This window comes from Pelobates fuscus, chromosome 11, assembly GCF_036172605.1.
Source record: "Pelobates fuscus isolate aPelFus1 chromosome 11, aPelFus1.pri, whole genome shotgun sequence".
NCBI classification, from domain to species: Eukaryota; Metazoa; Chordata; class Amphibia; order Anura; family Pelobatidae; genus Pelobates; species Pelobates fuscus.
This window is the reverse complement of record NC_086327.1, coordinates 35,939,931-35,964,361: the sequence shown is the minus strand read 5'-3', so window position 1 is coordinate 35,964,361 and position 24,431 is coordinate 35,939,931. Positions and strand designations below refer to the sequence as shown.

The 24,431-nt window shown below is 43.5% G+C and overlaps 1 protein-coding gene across 6 annotated transcripts in view; it reads left to right on the top strand.

Moving 5' to 3' along the window:
• Positions 1-277: 277 nt before the first annotated feature.
• Positions 278-24,431, top strand: part of LOC134578179 (cornifelin homolog) — a 63,164-nt gene continuing 39,010 nt past the window's right edge. For 5 of the 6 annotated variants that reach the window (XM_063437195.1, XM_063437192.1, XM_063437193.1 and 2 more), the window contains exon 1: positions 278-345. The gene's annotated coding sequence lies outside the window, so the exon portion shown is untranslated. Of the gene's footprint in view, positions 346-2,421; positions 2,538-24,431 lie in introns of those variants that run through there. The other variant, XM_063437194.1, reaches the window with a different exon arrangement.

Sequence of the window (24,431 nt, the reverse complement as noted above, 5' to 3'; positions counted from 1 at the left end):
TGCATCTTTTTACCGAACAAAGTATGGCCACATATGTTTGTATGCAATTCTGTATCGTCCAGGCATAGGAAAAACTCTTAAGTTCCAACAATAACAGGAAATATATGGGACAGCCAAAGGGGTTCTGCTACATTGAATAAACAGGAAAAACATAATCAACATACAGGGAAGAGGGAAAGATGTGACTTGGGTTAGGGGGGTCTAGAAAGGAGGAGGCAGCCAACAGATGTCACAATCACAAATCTTAAAATATGTTCCCTCCCAGACATTCCTCCGAGATTTGCACACTGACTAGCTGACTACACACACAAAGCATTTTCACACTGAAAAGCCTCTCAATTACAAGTAAGTGTCAGTTCTTCTGGTCACTCTGAATACTAATTCTGCTCTGATTGTACATCTCATTTCTGTATCTCTACTGGCAGTCACTGGGAATCCTAACATGACTCATAAATACATAATTTCTTACAATCTCTCTGTGATATCAATGCACCCCATTTATTTTGGGGGTGCATATATTATGTGAGTATGGCATTGGCAGCTCCCTCTGGATTCACAGCTTCTAACATATTGGATTGTACATGTCACCCATTGAATCACAGAGCTCTCCTTATACTCTCCCCAATGATTTGCATGTTTCTAACCTGGCATTTTGAGACTTACACAGCTTGACAGATATCAGCATGTGACGTGCAGGTTTACTTATGACTTTTTGGTGCTAGGATCTCATCTTATTTTATCATCTTATCTATGCCTTTTTCAGTGCCAAGTGCCCTGGTGATTCCCTCTGTCACCCCACTTCCTGTGCTGTGAAGAATGTGTTAAAAAGCTGACACTTACAGTAGGATAAATTTGATACAGTATAATTTGTCTTTATATGTCATTATGTTATATGTCATACTATCAAGACAGTTAACCATACAGCAGGCCTAATGATTCTGTCCCACCACTTATTCCATGTATTCCATACCTCCCAACTGTCCCTATATAGGAGGGACAGTCCTTATTTTAAGTCCTAAATCCCTATGTCCCTATTTTCTATCTTAGAGTCCCTCTGAAGGCACTACATATTGTTGTTGTGTATAAGTGTCTGACAGAGCTCCACAGCTTAGCAGGAATGTGTCTTTAAACTACAATAAATGTGTTAAGAAATCAGTCTGTGTAAATAAGATACATTGTTCTTGATCTAATTTAATTTTAGTTGCAATTCTTATTAGTAAGTCACCTAACATTTCTCAGAACAGCCCTGCCCCTGGCCACACCCCCACTCACACCCCTAAAATGAAAGAGTCACAATTTTCTATATGAAACATTGGGTGTTATGTTATTTTGTAAAGACAAGAAGATGTCATTAGAAAAGTAGAAATAAATAGTGAAAATAGTGATGTGAGTGTGAATGCTGTTTCACTTTACTAAAATAATGTTTTGATGTTTTCATTTGAAAAGATATCACAAGTCACTGAAGTGGTCATGGTGCCTGCAGTAACCCTTTAATAAATGTTGGATGAAATATTGATTGCCAGAGGTGATGTGCAACACATGAAAAGTGCTACCTTGTAGTAGGCAGAAGTCATAGATTGCAAGTTGGACCCTGATTCATGATTAAGAAATCCAGGAAGATATAAATTATGTATACTACAGGCAAACACTTTTCATGCACTGCCCTTTATCATGAAGTTATAGGTGCATAGAAAAACATGGTGGATATTGATTGGCAACCCTATAAAGAGTACTTAGATGAGGAAACGAAACATTGATGTCTTGGGTAAAGAGTTTTACTTTAAACTCCTCAAATATTAACTGGGTAAAAATTCAAGACAGACAGGATAAACGTCCCCTTACACATGCCTGCACTTGTATGCATAGCATGCGTGGGCATAGGAAGCTAAAAAGCTTCTCCCACATTTACATACACTTACAAAAATTCAAAAAATACCAACTTGTATTCACCTTGCTCATTTACAACACTCAATTATACTATACCTTCACCCTGGCACTACATCTGCAATTACGTACATGCATTCACACCGATTTTACATACACTCAAAGGCATATGAGCATTTAAACGTATCGCTTTTGCTGTACCCATACACCGGGCCACCATCAGGGAGTGACAACCATGATCGTTGTCATGGGCCCCATAGTCCTGGGATGGCCGGGCACCGGGATCCCCTCATTCCCAATGTGCACACATATATGTAGAGGTTATCGCTATAAATATGTGCCCTGGCAGCAGCGGAACTGCCGTCTGTGCAGCAGGTGTGGCTGCACCAGGGCCCACATGCTGAGGGGGCCCCTCGGGTGGCCCATGCACTTAGGGCCACCCAATGGGCATATGTCTCAAGGGACCCGGTCAGCTCTGTGTGTCTCCAATAGCGCAACCCTTTACCGTTCTTGGCAGTGCTGGGAGGAAGTGAGCTCATTTCCTCCCAGCTAACACCCATAAAGGAGGAAGAACTAGGGAGGAAGAGTGAGGATGAGAGAGCCAGATCCACATCAGCCCCAGCCAGCAGTGTCCACCCCCCTGCAACCAAAAGGTAAGAAACAGGTGGGTGGCAAAAATCTGAGTATGCCTGTGTATGTATCTACATGTACCGGAGTGTATGTGTGTGCCTGTCTGTATCTGTGTGTCAGTGTGTACCTGTGTCAGTGTGTGTAGCGGAGCTGCAATGTTAAATCCCCAAAATCTCCGCTGGTACAGAAAGTAATCCAAGTAAAGCGCTGGAAAGGAAGACAATATCCCAAATCCCCCAGTAACCGGACGAAACACAGTTCTGGGAGTCAACTGACGATTTTATTCACAAGCTCCTGTATTTATGTGATTGCCCATGCAAGGGGGTTCCTTAGACACATTACAGGGGTTAAACAGTAGAGGACTACATGGGGAACTGAATATACAGAGCATTTCTCCCATCATGCACTGCTGTACGAGAGGGATACTCCCACTAGAATATCCTGTTAAGTGGATTATCCCTCCGTACAGCAGAACCGGATTTTAACACAAAAATGTATAACTTTAACATTATTCGTGGGATTATACTAACCGACCGTTCGGTAGATAGCTGGGGTCTGAGCGCACACTTTGTGAAAGTACCGCTCAGATCCCAGCATAAATAACCGAATGCCGCACGAAACATACTTTAATATACATTCTCCTTAAAAATACCGAATACATATTAGGGAGCAAACTACCGAAGGACCGGTGCTCCCGATCGGCCTGGAAGTCCAACGGTTTTCGCGCCTTCGAGTAGCCGATTTTAGTTCTAGGCCCTTGATGACCAAACACCGCTGGGCTAACAAAGGATCCAAGATGGCCGACCGCCGCGTGGTCGGTACCCGAACGACGGCCACCCAGGAAAACAATTAACCGCCGATTGCTACAATGTTGCAATCGGTTAATGGGAGCCACATGACCCTCTGTGTGTGGGCTCCCATTCGGTACTTTATTCGTTTCACAAACAGTGTGTAAAGTCACTGTTCGTGAAACTAACATATGAATGCTAGCAGCCGTTAGCATACAAATGCTCTATATTACAAAATTACACGAATACATCTATACACAGAATTAAAGCAGCTTTTTGCAGACAACCTTCAGATGTTAAACAGTGTGACCTAAAGTAGCTAGGTTTGCCACAGTGTGCACCTGAGTGTATCTGTGTGTGTGTCAGTGTACCTGTCAGTGTGCATCTGAGTGTATATGTGTGTATATATGTCAGTGTGTGTAACTGTATCATTGTGTGTCTGTGTATTTAAATGTATGTCAGTGTATGTGTCTGTGTATCTGTATCAGTGTGTGTATCGGTGTGTATGTGGCAGTATATCTGTGTGTCTGTTTGTATCTGTGTGTGTGTATCTGTCCGTGTGTTTATATCTGTGTGTCTTTTTGTATATGTATGTCAGTGTGCACCTGAGTGTATGTGTGTATCTGTATCAGTGTGTGTGGCATACACAAATGCACGCCTGCATTCAAACATGAACATTCACATACACACATACCGGTACTTACATTCAAACACACATACACTGCTGAGTGATAAATACAATCTTGCAAGGATGGGCAAATTGTAGATCCCCAGATGTAAAAGCGTGCTCGGACTTTTACGACAGATTAGGATATACATTTTTGGCCACTTTACACACACTGCATCTATTATACAAATACACACACTGCATTCACTATAAACACACATACATACTCTGCATCCACTCTACACACACACTGCATCCTTGTGGGTGTACTCTGGGTGTACTCTGGGGTATGCCCCGTGGGCATACTCTGGGGGAGGCCCCGTGGGTGCACCCTGGGGAGGTCCTGCGGGCGGACTCGGAAGTCCCAATGAGCGAACTCTGGGGGAGGTCACGTGGGCAGACTCTCGGGGAAGATCCCAGAGACGGACTCTGGGGGAGACCCTGGTGCTGACCTCGGGGACTACAACCATAAACTTTTCCAGAGGCCCCAGAATTTCTAGGTGCTAGGAGGCAGGCATATGGAGTGGTGGGTGCTTATTGGCTAAGTGGTTGTGGGGGCAGGGCTTAACTTGAAATCAGTAATCAATAACAGACATTTTAGATTAGGGGCAATTTTAACTAGCCATACTTACCTGTTGTTGTCCCACCCTTAATTTTCGTGTTATGGTATTTCCTCCTCTATCCTTTTTGGTCACGGCAGCAGGGGCTGGATAAGACATTATAGCCCCTATAGCCCCTACCTACCCCCTCATCCAAAAAATAATGAGGGGGGGGACCCTTATCTAAACACTTTCTTCTAAACTCTTCTTTTTTTCAGCCCCAAAAAAGGCCAAATAAAAAAAATTGCACTGAGCTCTGCAGGGCAGGGGAAGGTTTATAAAGCTTAGCCCCGCCCTGCAATTAGGCTTAGAGCACTCTGATTGGTGGGTTTAAGCCATCCAATCAGAGTGCTCTGACAGGTAAATGAAGAGACTGACAGGTAAGTCTCTACATTTACCTGTCATAGCACTCTGATTGGTTGGCTTGAAATCCACCAATCAGAGTGCTCTGTGTCATTTTGCACAGCGTGGGAAAGTTATTTGGAATTTTCCCACGCTGTGTAATTTGACTCATAACTCTCTGATTGGTTACTTTTAGTGATGTCCCGCACGGTTCGCTGGCGAATAGCTCCTGGCGAACATAGCTTGTTTGCGTTCGCCACGGACGGCGACATATGCGATGTTCGGTCTGCCCCCTATTCGTCATCATTGAGTAAACTTTGACCCTGTACCTCACAGTCAGCAGACACATTCCAGACAATCAGCAGCAGACCCTCCCTCCCAGACCCTCCCACCTCATAGACAGCATACAATTTAGATTAATTCTGAAGCTGCATTTTTTTTGTGTGTTTGTGATTATTATACATTATCCTCCATAGCCAGTAACCTGTGTTTATTATACATTATCCCCCATAGCCAGTAACCTGTGTTTATTATACATTACCCCCCATAGCCAGTAACCTGTGTTTATTATACATTATCCCCCCATAGCCAGTAACCTGTGTTTATTATGAATTATCCCCCATAGCCAGTAACCTGTGTTCATTATACATTATCCCCCATAGCCAGTAACCTGTGTTTATTATGAATTATCCCCCATAGCCAGTAACCTGTGTTTATTATACATTATCCTCCCATAGCCAGTAACCTGTGTTTATTATACATTATCCTCCCCATAGCCAGTAACCTGTGTTTATTATACATTATCCTTAAATGGGGTGCTGCTGGGGGCCAATAAGAACAGTAAAAATCCAGCGCACTCACTTATCAACTAAACAGCTACTTTGATGCTGACAGATTTGACTAGTTTTATTAAAAACACCTAATCTAGGCAAAAGATAATGGGGGTTTAGTTACACTATATGATCATACATTGCATAAGCCTGCCACAAACGTCAATGTACCCCATCTTTGGCAGGTCCTACTCTCACTGCTAACTGTCTACTAAATGAGCTACTCACTTGGGGAAATCCTTCCATCTCGAGTTCTCTGCAGTACAAGGCTTAAATAGGGTCCTGAGATGAGACACCTGTGACAGGGGGCGGTGCAAAACCAAGGAGCTGGCTAGACTCCTAAATATATATGGGAAAACAAGGGACTGGCTGCACTCACCTAAACATGCTTAAATGGGGTGCTGCTGGGGGCCAATAAGTACAGTAAAAATAGAAATCCATTATACATCCTCCCATGGCCAGTAACCTGTGTTTATTATACATTATCCCCCCACAACCAGTAACTAGTGATGTCCCGAATGGTTCGCAGGCAAATAGTTCCTGGCGAACATGGCATGTTCGCGTTCGCCACCGCGGGCGAACACATGCAATGTTCGGTCCGCCCCCATTCTTTATCATTTAATAAACTTTGACCCTGTGCCTCACAGTCAGCAGACCCATTCCAGCCAATCAGCAGCACACCCTCCCTAGCAGACCCTCCCACCTACTGGACAGCAACCATTTTTATTTTTTGTCAATTTTTTATTTTTTTTATTTTTTAGTGTATATAAATGTTACAAGCAGATACTCCCCCCAGACACTCTGTATTACTGCAGATACTCCCCCCAGACACTCTGTGTTACTGCAGATACTCCCCACAGACACTCTGTGTTACTGCACATACTCCCTCCAGACACCCTGTGTTACTGCAGATACTCCCTCCAGACACTCTGTGTTACTGCAGATACTCCCTCCAGACACTCTGTGTTACTGCAGATACTCCCCCCAGACACTCTGTGTTACTGCAGATACTCCCTCCAGACACCCTGTGTTACTGCAGATACTCCCTCCAGACACTCTGTGTTACTGCAGATACTCCCTACAGACACCCTGTGTTACTGCATATACTCCCTACAGACACTCTGTGTTACTGCAGATACTCCTTTCAGACACTCTGTTCTGCAGATTCTCCCTCCAGACACTCTGTATTACTGCAGATACTCCCTCCAGACACTCTGTGTTACTGCAGATACTCCCTCCAGACACTCTTTATTACTGCAGAAACTCCCTACAGACACTCTGTATTACTGCAGATACTCCCTCCAGACACTCTGTATTACTGCAGATACTCCCTCCAGACAATCTGTGTTGCTGCAGATACTCCCTCCAGACACCCTGTGTTACTGCAGATACTCCCTCCAGACACCCTGTGTTACTGCAGATACTCCCTCTAGACACCCTGTGTTACTGCAGATACTCCCTCTAGGCACCCTGTGTTACTGCAGATACTCCCTCCAGACACTCTGTATTACTGCAGATACTCCCCCCAGACACTGACACAGAGCAGAATAGGGACTGTTCCCCCTACATAGGGTCACTTGGCAGATATGGATTGACACCTATCCTAAGGATCCCTGATACACACTGACACAGAGCAGAATAGGGACTGTTCCCCATACATAGGGTCACTTGGCAGATATGGATTGACACCTGTCCTCAGGGACCCTGATACACACTGGGGGGGGCACCTACTGTCCTCCCCCCCACCCCCACCCCTGCGCAGTGGTTGGGGGCCATAAATCACAATGGGGGGACCTACTGTCCTCCCCCCGCCCCCACCCCTGCGTGGTGGGTGGGGGCCATAAAAATAATGAGGGGGGGGACCTATTGGCCTCCCCCCCGGCCCGTACCCCTGCGCGGTGGGTGGGGGCCATAAATCACAATGGGGAGGACCTACTGTCCTCCCCTCCTGGCCCCCACCCATGAGCGGTGTGTGGGGGCCCTAAAAAAAAAATAAGGGGGGATCTACTGTCCCCCCCAGCCCCCACCCCTGAGTGGTAGGTGGGGGCCCTAAATAAAAATCCCTTCCCCCAATCAAAGGTGACTAGGGGTCCCCAAGCCCCTAGTCACCCACCCCAAAAGAAGTTACCCCTTACCTACCCCCCTCACCCTAAAAAATAGTGAGGGGGGAATAAAATAACTAACCTGTAAAGAAAAATTCAACTTACCATTTGACGTCTTCTTTTTTCTAAAATCTTCTTTTTTCAGCCCCAAAAAAGGCCAAATAAAAAGCCATAAGAACCGACGCAATTTAAAAAAAAAAAAAAACGAGCGCAAAAAAAAATAATCCATCTTCACCCATGGAGGCTCCGCGCAGACTGAGCTCTGCAGGGCGGGGAAGGATTATAAAGCCTTGCCACGACCTGCAATTAGGCTAAGAACACTGTGATTGGCTGGTTTAAGCCAATCAGAGTGCTCTTTGTCATTTTACACAGCGTGGAAAAATTCTAAAGAACTTTCCCACGCTGTGTAAAATGACACAGAACACTCTGATTGGTTAGATTCCAAGCCCACCAATCAGAGTTCTCTTTGTCATTTTACACAGCGTGGGAAAATTCCAAAGAACTTCCCCACGCTGTGTAAAATGACACAGAACACTCTGGTTAGATTCCAAGCCCACCAATCAGAGTGCTCTTTGTCATTTTACACAGCGTGGGAAAATTCCCAAAAACTTTCCCACGCTGTGTAAAATGACACAGAACACTCTGATTGGTTAGATTCCAAGCCCATCAATCAGAGTGCTCTTTGTCATTTTACACAGCGTGGGAAAATTCCAAAGAACTTTCCCACGCTGTGTAAAATGACACAGAAAACTCTGATTGGTTAGATTCCAAGCCCACCAATCAGAGTGCTCTTTGTCATTTTACACAGCGTGGGAAAATTCCAAAGAACTTTCCCACGCTGTATAAAATGACACAGAACGCTCTGATTGGTTAGATTCCAAGCCCACCAATCAGAGTTCTCTTTGTCATTTTACACAGCGTGGGGAAATTCCAAAGAACTTTCCCACGCTGTGCAAAATGACACAGAGCACTGTGATTGGTGGGCCTGGAATCTAGCCAATCAGAGTGCTCTGTGTCATTTTACACAGCGTGGGAAAGTTCTTTGGAATTTTCCCATGCTGTGTAAAATGACTATTGTGGCCAGAAAGAGTCCCTGTGGGTTTTAAAATTCGTCTGCCCATTGAAGTCTATGGCGGTTCGCCCGGTTCGCCGGTTCGCAAACATTTGCGGAATGGGACTTAGTCTCTGCTGCTGCAAAATCATTGTTGGAGAAGGTAATGCTCAGCGGTGTTCGTGGAACTGTATAGCCGATTTCAGTTCCATGGATTTGGCTACACACACCGCTGACCGCATTGAATGAACAAAGATGGTCGCCGCCAAGTGTTCGTTTGCACGAACGGCGGCCCCCCAGCTTTCGGCAATTTACCTACAGCAGGCTCCCAGCCTGGGAGGTAAATTGATGGCACACTTCCACTTCTGGGTGGTCCGCCTGTGTGGTACCTGGTTCAGTAAGCCCCATTTACTGAACCAAGTGGAAAATAGCAATGTACAAAGGATTTTAACAGTCTGGGGACAAAGTCTTAAAGGGGCATTGTTCCCAAAAGTCACAATATGTCCCCAGATGGTTCTTAAAGGGGCATACACAGTCCAATAAAAGTCCATTCACTGTGCTTAAAGGGCCAGTAGCCGCACAATAAAAATATATTATGCCCAAATATGTTCTTAAAGGGCAATACATCACAGGGGCCGTAGTCAGCAAGCAGGCCCCTCCAAAAGCTCATGGCAAACTCCCTTAAAGGGGTGAGTTTGCTACAATGGTGTTTTCAAAAGTTGCTGAGTGAAATATAAGGCTTGCATTTCAGTTTTTTTCACATTGAAATTAGCCAGATTGGTTACGTTGCCTTTGAGACCGTATGGTAGCCCAGGAATGAGAATTACCCCCATGATGGCATACCATTTGCAATAGTAGACAACCCAAGGGATTTCAAAAGGGGCATGTCCAGTCTTTCTTAGTAGCCACTTAGTCGCAAACACTGGCCAAAATTGGCATTCAGATTCGTTTTTTGCATTTTTCACACACAATCAAATATTAACAATAACTTTGGCCAGTGTTTGTGACCAAGTGGCTACTAAAAAAGAACGGACATACCCCATTTGCAATACCTTAGTTTTTCTACTATTGCAAATGTTATGCCATAATTTTCATTCCTGGGCTACCATACGGTCACAAAGGCAACATAACCAATCTTGCGACTTTCAGTGTGAAAAATGTAACATGCTATATTTGACTCTGTAACTTCCCAAAACACCATAAAACCTGTACATAGGGGGTACTGTTATACACGTGAGACATCGCTGAATACATATATGTGTTTTATTGCAGTAAAAGCAAACCGTATTATGACATTCACAGTTAAAATGTCATGCAGAAATAAAAAAAAAAAAATCTTATTTCCTACCATTCTTTAATATATTATTCATATTAAATTATGTTTTATACCTGTGAATTATAGCTCCCACATGGACCTTTTTTCACAATGTTAATCACTCCCACAGAAACAGTAAAATCCCTCCCCTCTATCATGGAGATAATTGGGTTAAGTAGCCATTGAAAACGTAAAGGATCACTATAGTGTCAGGAAAACAAAGCGGTTTTCCTGACACTATAGTGCCCTGATGGGGGCCCACATAGACATAGAATACATAGATGCCGCATTGACCGCTACTGCCTGCTGGCGCTGAGGAGCCGTGGGGCCGCCATCTTGGAACGGGCACCGCTCTTCTCAAGGTATTGAAGAACACTTGGAAAGTCCATCTGTCATTCTCATTATCCCTGCACTGACTGAGTACTACCATTCCAATTATCCCTGCTCTACACTAACCGAGTACTACCATTCCTATTATCCCTGCTCTACACTGAGTCCTATCATTCCTCTTTCCTCTGCTGTCAACATCGCCTTCCCAAGATGGTGCCCGCATTTCTTGCCGCTCAGAAGTCAATTCGGCGTCTATGTATACTATGTCTATGGGCGCCCACACCCTCAGGGTTCACCTCCCGTGGCGCTGAAGGGGTTTAAACCCCTCTCCTCCCCGTCCGACGTCAGCTCCTGAGTGGAGCAGAATGCACATTTGAGGAGCCCATAGGAAAGCATTTCTCAATGCTTTCCTATGGATGTTCTGCGCGATGGATGCGAAATTCGCATCCAGCGTCGCAGATGCGCCTCTAGCGGATGCCCGGAAGACAGCCATTAGAGCAGGGATAGGCAACCTTTGGCACTCCCGATGTTTTGGACTACATGCCCCATAATGCTCTTACACCCGTAATGCTGGCAAAGCATCATGGGAGGTGTAGTCCAAAACATCTGCAGTGCCGAAGGTTGCCTATGCCTGCACTAGAGGCTGGATTAACCCCTAATGTAAACATAGAAGTTTCTCTGAAACTGCTATGTTTACATCTGAAGAGTTCAAACCTGAGGGACCTAGCACCCAGACCACTTCATTGAGCTGGAGTGGTCTGGGTGACTATAGTGTCACTTTAATCCTCTCCAGGTACAGAAAATATTTCAAATTTTTTACTGTAAAAAAACACATTAAAATACATAACTCAAATTTCACACAACTGGACCCCCACATTCAACATATCCCCAGAAAGCTTGGATCTGAGCGCTCAATATATCCAAACAGCACTCTGATCCCATGAACACAGTCGAATCGCCATGGAGTGAAAGGACCACAAAAGTGCCAGGAAAACAAACTGGCACTATAGGATCTTTAGGTCCCCCCCAACCTCAGGGCTCCCCACTCCCCCCCCCCCCCCCCCCCGCCGGGCTAAAGGGGTTAATCACTTACCCTTTTCCAGCGCCGGGTTCCCTCTGCGCTGTGGAAATCTCTCTCTTCCGACGTCAGTGCTGAATGTGCATGCGCGGCAAGAGCCGCGCGTGCATTAAATCAGTCCATAGGAAAGCATTACTGTAATGGATCGCCTGGCACCCCGACTGGGTACCTCCGTTGAAGGATGCTCCTAGCGCTTCCTGAGGGCTCCAAGCACTTCAGCAGACACCACAACCAACGCAGACCAAACCTCTCTTCCTACAGAGCGAAGCAGGAACAAGCTCTTAAATGAGCTTAGTAGTATAGCAAGAGAGTATGACGAGCATAGCAATCCCTTGTAGCAGATTCCCCCAATAAGAGACAGGACTCCAAATTGAGGGTGAAGTAGAACTGAAGTTTTAATGAAACACTCAGCTTTTATGCCCATTTTCTACCCATAGTACCGCCCACAGGGTTTTGTAAGACGACCAATAAAACACGTAAATTATAGTAAAACACTCCCAGCAATTACACACAGATCCTCCCCTCTGTCTGTGATATAATTACTGAACACAATGGGTTAAAGTAATTATCACTGGCAGGTAAAATACACTTTTTACACAGTTACTGTAACTTTAAAAATATACATCCAATCTTCCTAAAAGTAACATATTACTAATCAGCATCCTTTAAATATAAACACTCTCAAAAACAATACAAATCCTTGCAGTAGATAAAAAGTTAGTCGGAAGTCCTTTGTGATTGGTCAATTTCAGGCATAAAAATTATTGTCTTATTCGAATGCACGAACCGGGCCGTTCGTGCAATTGGCTCAGTATAGCAGTGAGTGAGTCCAAATAGCCGAACTGTACCGAACGGTGACCACCCAGCCATTTGTCAATTAGGTCAATTAGTTGCGGTTAACCACAGCTTCTGGGAGGTTAACAGGCTGCACACTCCCATTGCGTGTGGTCTGGCCGTTCGGCAGTTTATTCGGTAAAATAAAAGGGAATAAATAGGGCTAAATTCACGAACGGCATACGAAAAAAAGGGCACTGGAAGCCACAAAACTGGGGTTTGGTCAGTTACTTACAACACAGTAAAAGATATATAAAAAAAAATATGATATAGACTTAGCCGCGTGCACTGACCCCAGTGATCGGTCACGTGGCCTGCCTGGCACTAGGAGCACGGCTCGAGTCACGAGCTCACTCTTAAAGGGGCAGTGGGAGCCAAAAGTTGATTCAGGCTCCCATTGGCCCACGTTATTCCAGCACCCCCACACACGAACGTTTTGGGGACATAGGCATGACGTGGGCCAATCACTGGTGTAACAGTAGTGTGCATTAAAAAAAAACTAGAAATTTGACTGTGAAATAATAGCAGTCAGTTTCCTTCACACGTGTGCATTTCAGGGCCTGCCAGGGCACAGTGTCACACCAGTGCAACTCATATCTGGTGTAACAGTAGTGTACTTTAAAAAAAAAAAAAATACAGGGGGCTTGGTGTTGTACGTGGCTGGGTGGAGGAAGAGAACTTCAATGACATCAGGACAAGGAACGGGACATGGCTAGCTTTGTATCCAACCTTGTGCAAATGGGGAATTTGCGGTTGTGCAAATGGACTGTTTGCGGTTGTTTGCGGTGCGTTAAACGGTGAGTTTGGTCTGTTACTGTGAAGCGGACGTAGCCCTTACACTACCTGATCGATACAACATCATACCTGATGTTTTAAAGCACGTTATTTCAAACAATTTAGGAATGTTAGGTGATTTATGCCCTTTATGGATTAAAACCAGACTCTGCATCAACTATGTACATGGATCCCCCTCCGGCATGCCACAGGTGTTAGTCCCCTTGAAACAACTTTTCCATCACTATTGTGGCCAGAAAGAGTCCCTGTGGGTTTTAAAATTCGCCTGCCTATTGAAGTCTATGGTGGTTCGCCCGTTCGCGAACATTTGCGGAAGTTCGCGTTCGCCTTTCGCGAACAGAAAATGTTATGTTCGCGACATCACTAGTTACTTTCAATCCACCAGAGTTTTGTTATGAGTCAAATTACACAGCGTGGGAAAATTCCAAAGAACTTTCCCACGCTGTGTAAAATGACACAGAACACTCTGATTGGTGGATTTCAAGCCAACCAATCAGAGTGCAGTGACAGGTAAATGTAGAGACTTACATGTCAGTCTCTTCATTTATCTGTCAGAGCACTCTGATTGGATGGCTTAAACCCACCAATCAGAGTGCTCTGAGACTAAATGCAGGGTGGGGCAAGGCTTTACAAGCCTTCCACCGCCCTGCAGAGCTCAGTCTGCATGGAGCCCTCCATGGGTGAAAATGGGTTATTATTTTTTGCGCTTGTTTTTTTGTGCGCCGATTATTATGGATATTTATTAAGCCTTTTTTGGGGATGAAAAAAGAAGAGTTTAGAAGAAAGAAGACATTAAATGGTAAGTCTATTTTTTTTTTTTTACAGGTATTTAGATAAGGGTCCTCATTATTTTTAGGATGAGGGGGGTAGGTAGGGATTATTTTTTGGGGAACCCTTGTCACCTGGGGGTGTTAAATTTTTATTTAGGGCCCCCACCCGCCGCTCCAGGGTGGGGGCCGGGGGTGGAGGACAGTAGCCTCCCCTTATTGTTATTTAGGACCCCCACCCGCCGCGCAGGGGTGGGGGCCAGGGGGTAGGACAGTAGGTTCCCCCCTTATTGTTATTTTGGGCCCCCACCCGCCGCTCAGGGGTGGGGGCCAGGGGGGAGGACAGTAGGTCCCCCCCACATTCATATTTATGGCCCCCACGCCGCGCAGGGGTGGGGTCTTGGGTGAGGACAGTAGGCTCCCCCCTTAAGACAGTAGGTCCCCCCTCACATTCTTATTTATGGCCCCCACCCACCGCTCAGGGTTGGGGGCCAGGGGGGAGGACAGTAGGTCCCCCCTCCACATTCTTATTTAGGGCCCCCACCCGTCGCACAGGGGTGGGGGCAATAGGTTTTTTTTGTTCTTTTTTACAGTGAGCAGTCACTGGGTGCTCACTGTTTACTAGACACGCCCCTACTTGCGGTATAGGTCTTTCAGCCTTTTGGTAGATAGCTCCCTAATACTGTGGGAATTAGGGAGTTATCTAATAAGCGGCTGCTTATTTTATGTATTTTATGTTATTTTAAGTGATTTCCCTATCCACATTTGTTTGCAGGGCACTTGTCCTACTCTTACCCCCATTATATTTCCTTTTGCAGCCCTCTAGCCCTTTCCAGGACGTTTTTAGAGCCATTTTTGTGCCCAAAAGTTCGGGTCCCCATTGACTTCAATGGGGTTTGGGTCAATTGCAATCCCGAACCAGGACTTTTTTCCGAAGTTCGGCCGAACCCTCCGGACCGGAACATCCAGGTGTCCGCTCAACTCTATTTAGATGTAACCCCTTCATAACACTTAAATATATTTTCTTCCTTAAATTATATTTATGCTATTTAACATTCTTCTATTTTTCGCTCTTACACGGTTATTTACTAAAGTGAAAATAGTTTGGGTATCCAAGTTAATTCAAAGTGAATTTTACATTTAACCCTTTAAGACCGGAGGGCGTACAATTACGTCCTTTTTTAAGCGGCTCTAAACGCCGCCGGGCGTAATTGTACGCCCTCCGTGTTTTTTTACTTACCCGGTCGCCAACGATCCCACGCCGGCGATCGCGGTTGGGGGGACTTTCAGGGAGCAAGCACAAGCAGTCACACACACAGACAGTCACACACACACAGACAGTCACAGGCAGACAGTCCCACACACAGGCAGTCACACACACAGACAGTCACAGGCAGACAGTCACACACACACAGACAGTCACACACACACAGGCAGTCACACACACACAGGCAGTCACATACAGACACACTGACCTGCTTCTTACCTCTACATCCCTTGGAGCTCCTGGAGGCTGGTTGTTGGGGAAGCAGGGACTCCCTCCTGCTTCCCATGCTGCAGTCAGCCAGGCCCCGGCCGCACAGCAAGCTCCGCCCCTCGCTGCATGCTAAGCCCTGCCCCAGCCGCACACTAGTCTCCGCCCCATCCACGATTTTTTATTTATTTTTTAAATGATCCCGGCCGGCCATGTGTGAGCTGTGCCGGCCGCCTGGCTCCCCCTGCTCCCATGGGACCCTGTGCGGCCGCACAGCTCACACATGGCCGGCCGGCATCACAGGAGCCAGCCTAATCACTGATAAGGGCTGTCAGCCCAGCCCCAGGTGCCGTGGCCCACCGGGAAATTTCCCGGTATCCCGGTGGGCCAGTCCGGCCCTGGCTGCAGATCGGTTCCAGACGAATGCAGCATCCAATTATTTTCTCCCCAGCAAGTAGACAGATGAGCCTAGACTTCATGAAGGGTACGACAGAAATTAAGTTTAATGGTGCCACACTGGCTTTTATGCAAGTCCGCAAGCAAGGGGCACTCCCATATGGACCTTGTGGGGAGCAGGGACACAAAGTTTACAACCAATGACAATACCGTGACAATGAGGGACACTCCCAATACAAACAGTCAATTCCCTTCTGTTTGTCTGTGAGATAATTTAGTCAGCTAGATTAATAACTCAATTATCTCCAGGCAGTAAAAACATATTTGCCCTAAAACTTAGAAAGTACCCTAAAACACATAACATCCCCATAAATATCATATTCCCTGATAGCCCTGACCTGGGTGACCAACATATCCAAAAATCATTTGAAAGAGTGGAAGTATATATGATAATTCACACTCACAAACCAAAATTGATTGTAGGCATATCTCATAGAATGATGAGTGTCTCAGGTTAAATGGGTCATCATATGGTACATGGAAGGGAATAGAAAAACAAAATAGTGCAGAGTATCTTGGTAAAAAGTTATACTTTAATGATAAGGCACACTTACAATGTTGCAGTGGCAAGTAGGCATATAAAATCAGCTGGTCTCAGGATCACAGGATGTCTTGCAGGATCAACTTAAGCCAGTCGAAATGATAAAAACAAAATAAAATAAAACAGCCTAATATAGACAGTGAAAACTCTGACACTATAAGTAAGCCCTACGCGTTTCGTTCAAACGTCCTTGAACTTCCTCAGGGGCAAAAACGTCCTTCTGTGTGCAGATACAATCTTCCATATGATGCCGATTGCCCTTTTCAATCCGTCCGGTTTGGCGCGCTCGGGAAAACATCCAATCACTCGCTCGCTTCCGGGTTCGTCTGTCCATAGTACTTCCGGGTGCGAGCCGATGACGCAACCGGATATGCGTCTCACCTCTCTCTTCCGGATTTTCATGCGTTCCACCTGATATGCGTTCCACCGCTCGGGCGGAAACATAGTCACAAATAGAGAGGTCATTTAATGTCTAAACCTGACAACAATAATTATTACTCATAGATATTCTCTAGGGGATAGATCCCTTGCAGTTACTACTAGACCTTTAAAGTATGTATATCTGACCAATGGCCATAATACATAGTAAAACACTCCACAGAATAAATCTCTCATAATTATTAATAGGAATACATAATGTAATCAACAGATAGCATGAAGATATATTTCCTTCAAGACTTATACAGCACATAATCAAGACTCATATTGATCATTAAAATTAGAAAAGGTGCAAAAAAAGTGCAAAAAAATAGGTGTAAAAAATGTAAACAAGGAAAAAAGAAGAATTATGGTGAGGTATCGATTAAAGGAAACAGACCAAATCAAAATCAACATTGAGTCCCCTAGGTTGCATGGTTTGTAGGGTATGTATCCAGTACCCCTCCCTTTTTCTTAATAATAGCATCTGATCGCCCCCTCTCTCATCAAGGGTTACTTGTTCTATAATGATGCATTTAAATGTGTTAAAATTAAATACTGGGCATTTATTACAGTGTACTGGCACTGAGTGGGTCAACAACTGATTTTTAATATTGCGTCTGTGTTCTTGAAACCTCACCTTTGCTTTTCTTCCTGTTCTTCCCACATATTGCATACCACACCCACACGTGAGTAGGTACACAACATGTGTCGAGAAACAGGATAAATTGCCTTTGATTTTAAACTTCTTTTTATTAACCGTACTCTCAAAACTCGTGGTACTGTTGAGTTTATGATTACAACTAACACAATTGCCACAAGTGTGATAGCCCTCCTTACATTTTGTCTTGTTCTTTCTAGATCTAAAGGTACTTGGTGCCAAAATTTGCTTTAAATTGACCCCTCTTCTAAAAATAACTCTAGGGAGATGGGGAATCTGTCGGTTAAGATATTCATCCTCCATCAGGAGCCCCCAGTGTCTTTTAATGATCCTTTGGATATCATAGGCCTTGGAGCTATATTGCGTATTAAAGGAAAAATCGAATTTGGAATTCCTAAGGGCATCCTTTCTTTTATCCACAAGAAGATCATTGCGGGAAATTTCTCCCACTTTATTGATTTCTATATCCAGATAGTCTGAGTCATATCCCTTTTCTACAAAACGACTTTTTAAAATTTCGACTGGCTTAAGTTGATCCTGCAAGACATCCTGTGATCCTGAGACCAGCTGATTTTATATGCCTACTTGCCACTGCAACATTGTAAGTGTGCCTTATCATTAAAGTATAACTTTTTACCAAGATACTCTGCACTATTTTGTTTTTCTATTCCCTTCCATGTACCATATGATGACCCATTTAACCTGAGACACTCATCATTCTATGAGATATGCCTACAATCAATTTTGGTTTGTGAGTGTGAATTATCATATATACTTCCACTCTTTCAAATAAGTTACAGTATTACGCTATGTTTGTTCCTGTTATTATTGTATTGTAGATCCATTGTTTTTTCCATATATATTGAGGACCCGGAGGAGTCCTTATCTGCTGTACATTTAGTTCAAGGGTAACTGTTTTTACTGTCCACTATTACCCACTAAGAGTGTGTTCTATCCACTAGGGGGTGAATCTACGTTTTCTTTTTGGTTACATATATTTTTCCTCTATATAGATTCACCATTATCACTGTCTTTTCTGTAAATAAGAGACATGAGCATGTTTTCAGACCTGAGAAACCTTAGAGAAGCAAAATTAAAATCTTTATTTAACAATACGATTACCACTTGTCAAAAACCAAATGCTACCTTGGATGACTACTTTCATGAATTAGAGAAACTTTCCTTTAAGGAAACAAAAAAGTGGTGGGAAATATCCTTCCTGGAATCATATATCAGGGAAGGATTAATCCCTAGAGGCCTCAGACTTGAGAAAAAACCCGCAAATGGGTTAGAAAGATCTAAACATATAGAACGCTGGGATTCAGCTCTTGAAAAATGCTCATTGATCCTTATGGAAATAATTGTTGATTTCGAAAAAGATAATCTGGTTGTAGTTTCTAATGAAATGGCAAAATTGGCTGAATCAAATACAGCTGACAAAGACACTCCCGACTTTAAAAGGAAGGAGAAAGTACTCTTTGATAGAATAGAAAAGCTGGATGATAGTATTGCCCAGACAAAAAATAAAAAATATCTGAGAGACAAAAATGACAAAGCCAATAATACATTCTCAACCTTGAATAAAATTGACAGGAAATCAAAATATAAAGAAAGTGGTAGACACAATTATAAAAATCATAACAGGGAACGTAATGATTATCAGAAAAGAACTCGATCAAATACGAGATCTAGATGGCAAATATCCCCATCAAAAAAATCTGAATATAACAGATTTAAACCTAAAATGAGAAATGAGAATCAAACTCAATCTTCATCAATCCCCAGAACAGAATTTAGTCATCCTTCTGTAGAAAGACCCACTGCCTCTGCACAGGTGTCAGACAATCATGTAAATAGGGATTTTTTAGAGAAGGGGCGAGACCGAAGAAAGACGATAACGGAGTTTTTCACCCCCAGATCCCAAGAATTGCCTCTAACAAATCGTTTCATACCCCTAAGGGAAAAAAATACCCCAAGGAAAAGAAGGAGAACAAGTGGGGAAACAATGGGAGTCTAGTGCTTACTAGTTCACAAGAAGAAAGTTTGGGTGTGTTTAACATTTCTGGTTTTTCCTTAACATCTCAGGAGATCAATCTCCTAAGTAAGGGTTTAAAATTTGTCCCAGAGGAACCTCCCAACCTCTTCCAACTCTTTATTGATACGCAGAAATTTGTGAGGAAGATGTCCATTAAGAGATTTTTTATTAAAAAGAGTATTGAAGGCCAGACAAATGAAGCAGTTGACATAACAAGACCACTACAGAGGTTTAAACCGAGATCAAAATTTTGTCCCAATGAAAAAGGCAGTCAGATCGAAGCCTTCAACAAAATGATTGTGAGAGATTTTGAAAAAATGGGAAATAATCTACGTAAAGACAATAAACGTAAGAACCTGACGGATTCAGAGAACAATATTCTAACTAGACTTAAGGATAGAAAGGAATTGACTATTAAAAGTGCAGACAAGGGAGGTGGGGTGGTCGTCATGTCTACTGAATATTATATCACAGAGGCATATAGACTACTAGATGACCACCTCACCTATAAAAAGCTGTCATACAACCCCAACTTGGAGTTTAACCAAGAATTGAAAGCTTTTCTTAATAACGCCAAAACATTTGGCATTTTGGATGAAGCTGTTTACTCCTTTGTCTATTCAGAGTTCCCGAGAGTCCCTACCTTTTATTTTCTCCCAAAGGTCCATAAGTGTAAAGCAAGACCCCCAGGAAGACCCATTATCAGTGGGATCGATTCCCTAACATCTAGGCTCTCTGAGTTCATAGATTTCCATCTACAGAAGTATGCTCAGGGGGCCTTGTCATACATCAAAGATACAAAACATCTCATCCAAGAATTGGAATCGATTGAATGGAATGAGAGCTATGTATGGGCCACTTTGGACGTGACATCTTTGTATACCGTGATCGATCACGATCTCGGTATAGAAGCAGTCAGAAGGAATTTAGAGAGGGACCCCGATCTCGAACCATCTTTTTGTTCTTTTCTAGAAGAGGCAATACGCTTTATTCTAACTCACAATTTTTTTAATTTCAATGAGGAATTCTTTTTACAAATAAAGGGCACTGCAATGGGCACCAAGTTTGCACCAAGCTATGCCAACGTGTTTATGGACCATTGGGAACAGACATCCATCTGGTCCAATAACCCGTTTGGTGCAAACTTGGTGCTCTGGAGGCGTTACATAGATGACGTCCTCGTCATCTGGCGTGGTCCTCTGGAAGAACTCAGAGATTTTTTCTCATATGTCAACAGGAATCCCTTATCTTTGGCCTTTACTCCGAAGATAGGTACTTCCAATATAGATTTTTTAGATCTATCCATTTATATTGAGAATGGAACTATTAAAACCAAGACATTCTTCAAAGATACTGATATCAATAGTTTCATTGATATCAACAGTGGACATCATCCTAACTGGCTAAAGGGGGTTCCCAAAAGCCAGTTCATTAGGATGCGGAGAAATTGTAGCGACCTAGATACATTTTTCACCCAAGCTGAGGTTTTAAAAAGTCGTTTTGTAGAAAAGGGATATGACTCAGACTATCTGGATATAGAAATCAATAAAGTGGGAGAAATTGCCCGCAATGATCTTCTTGTGGATAAAAGAAAGGATGCCCTTAGGAATTCCAAATTCGATTTTTCCTTTAATACGCAATATAGCTCCAAGGCCTATGATATCCAAAGGATCATTAAAAGACACTGGGGGCTCCTGATGGAGGATGAATATCTTAACCGACAGATTCCCCATCTCCCTAGAGTTATTTTTAGAAGAGGGGTCAATTTAAAGCAAATTTTGGCACCAAGTACCTTTAGATCTAGAAAGAACAAGACAAAATGTAAGGAGGGCTATCACACTTGTGGCAATTGTGTTAGTTGTAATCATAAACTCAACAGTACCACGAGTTTTGAGAGTACGGTTAATAAAAAGAAGTTTAAAATCAAAGGCAATTTATCCTGTTTCTCGACACATGTTGTGTACCTACTCACGTGTGGGTGTGGTATGCAATATGTGGGAAGAACAGGAAGAAAAGCAAAGGTGAGGTTTCAAGAACACAGACGCAATATTAAAAATCAGTTGTTGACCCACTCAGTGCCAGTACACTGTAATAAATGCCCAGTATTTAATTTTAACACATTTAAATGCACCATTATAGAACAAGTAACCCTTGATGAGAGAGGGGGCGATCAGATGCTATTATTAAGAAAAAGGGAGGGGTACTGGATACATACCCTACAAACCATGCAACCTAGGGGACTCAATGTTGATTTTGATTTGGTCTGTTTCCTTTAATCGATACCTCACCATAATTCTTCTTTTTTCCTTGTTTACATTTTTTACACCTATTTTTTTGCACTTTTTTTGCACCTTTTCTAATTTTAATGATCAATATGAGTCTTGATTATGTGCTGTATAAGTCTTGAAGGAAATATATCTTCATGCTATCTGTTGATTACATTATGTATTCCTATTAATAATTATGAGAGATTTATTCTGTGGAGTGTTTTACTATGTATTATGGCCATTGGTCAGATATACATACTTTAAAGGTCTAGTAGTAACTGCAAGGGATCTATCCCCTAGAGAATATCTATGAGTAATAATTATTGTTGTCAGGTTTAGACATTAAATGACCTCTCTATTTGTGACTATGTTTCCGCCCGAGCGGTGGAACGCATATCAGGTGGAACGCATGAAAATCCGGAAGAGAGAGGTGAGACGCATATCCGGTTGCGTCATCGGCTCGCACCCGGAAGTACTATGGACAGACGAACCCGGAAGCGAGCGAGTGATTGGATGTTTTCCCGAGCGCGCCAAACCGGACGGATTGAAAAGGGCAATCGGCATCATATGGAAGATTGTATCTGCACACAGAAGGACGTTTTTGCCCCTGAGGAAGTTCAAGGACGTTTGAACGAAACGCGTAGGGCTTACTTATAGTGTCAGAGTTTTCACTGTCTATATTAGGCTGTTTTATTTTATTTTGTTTTTATCATTTCGACTGGCTTAAGTTGATCCTGCAAGACATCCTGTGATCCTGAGACCAGCTGATTTTATATGCCTACTTGCCACTGCAACATTGTAAGTGTGCCTTATCATTAAAGTATAACTTTTTACCAAGATACTCTGCACTATTTTGTTTTTCTATTCCCTTCCATGTACCATATGATGACCCATTTAACCTGAGACACTCATCATTCTATGAGATATGCCTACAATCAATTTTGGTTTGTGAGTGTGAATTATCATATATACTTCCACTCTTTCAAATAAGTTACAGTATTACGCTATGTTTGTTCCTGTTATTATTGTATTGTAGATCCATTGTTTTTTCCATATATATTGAGGACCCGGAGGAGTCCTTATCTGCTGTACATTTAGTTCAAGGGTAACTGTTTTTACTGTCCACTATTACCCACTAAGAGTGTGTTCTATCCACTAGGGGGTGAATCTACGTTTTCTTTTTGGTTATATCCAAAAATCACCCAGATCAGTTCAGGGGTTTTCGAATTTTATGGAAGACCCATTTGTACCGACCGCACACGAGGCTCCTGCCCAGAAAAAGTTCCATGAGTTTATGCTGTGCAGTCGGTCTATTTCGAAAAGTCACAAAAATGAAATGATGCACGAATGGATCCCCCTGACTCATAGTAGAGATTGTTCCCCTTGTTCATGGGTACCAAACTACCGAACAACACTCTCCTAACTGTTCAGGAAAAGGAAGCAGGCGTTCGTATGTTTTGACCAGTGTTCGGGAAGTCGAGTGTCCAATTTTAGTTCCAGACACTCGACGACCAAGTCCCGCTGCCTCCTTTCGTGCAAACAAGATGGCCACCGTTTTTCTTGCACGTGGCTTTCGGTTATACGAATTGCGGCCACACAGGGAGAGTGCTTAATTGACGGTTTCCTTTGAATATAATAAGTCAGGGGGGTGGTCAGTGTACGGTAATTACAGCTACCAAACCAATAAAACATAGAAAGTCCCGAATGGCATGCTATTTTCTTCACATGGATCCCCCATACTCTGGCTGAGTATATCCGCTGAAGAGTCTCCCTAGTCCCGCAGAGTGAAAGTGTGATATAGCTCTTGTATCCCCAAGCATCAGCCAAAACTTGATGAAGGGTAAATCAGTCTTGTTTATTCAGGCAAAAGGTACAAGTATTTATACAAGGACCCCCAGCATTGGGTCTCTATTTCATTCAGTCCTAAGCCCGCCCAGGCGTCTCTGTGTCTAAGAGATAATTGAGCTGATAACCGGTAAACCCGGACACAGAAGAGGCTACACACAAATATCTCCAAAACACCCGAAAACAACATGGTATCCCAATAAGTCATATATCCCCTGAAAGAGGGGATCAGGGTGCCTATTCCGTGAAAATAGCGCTTTGATCCATGAGAAATTGTCCAAACGCCACTCAATTAACTTAAAGTTCTTTCCGAAAATAGTTCCAGGCAGTTAGGGCTAGTTTGCGGTCTTTTACCTCGGGTTCTAGTGGTCTAGAAAAGGGGGGTTTCTCTATTTTACAGGGAGCAATTGTTCAGGAGGATGGGGGTAACATAACCTCCAAAAAAGTGCTTTTCTAGTTCTCTGGGAAAGGGGTTAAAATAAGGGTGAAAAGTGTGTGGGGTGCTTGTCCATAGCCAAGCCGGAGTGTCCATATCTCCCGCTGGTCAGTTAAAACATTCTGATTGGCTCAACAGGCTGAGCTGGAATGAAACAAAGGGTTTGTTGGGATGGCAGTTCGTGGGGGAGGTGTATGGGGGAGAGTGAGTGAATATTGTCTTTTGGCCACAGTTTGTTACAAGTTCCCTGATATCTCCAGATGTGTTACAGCAGAGAACCAACCAGA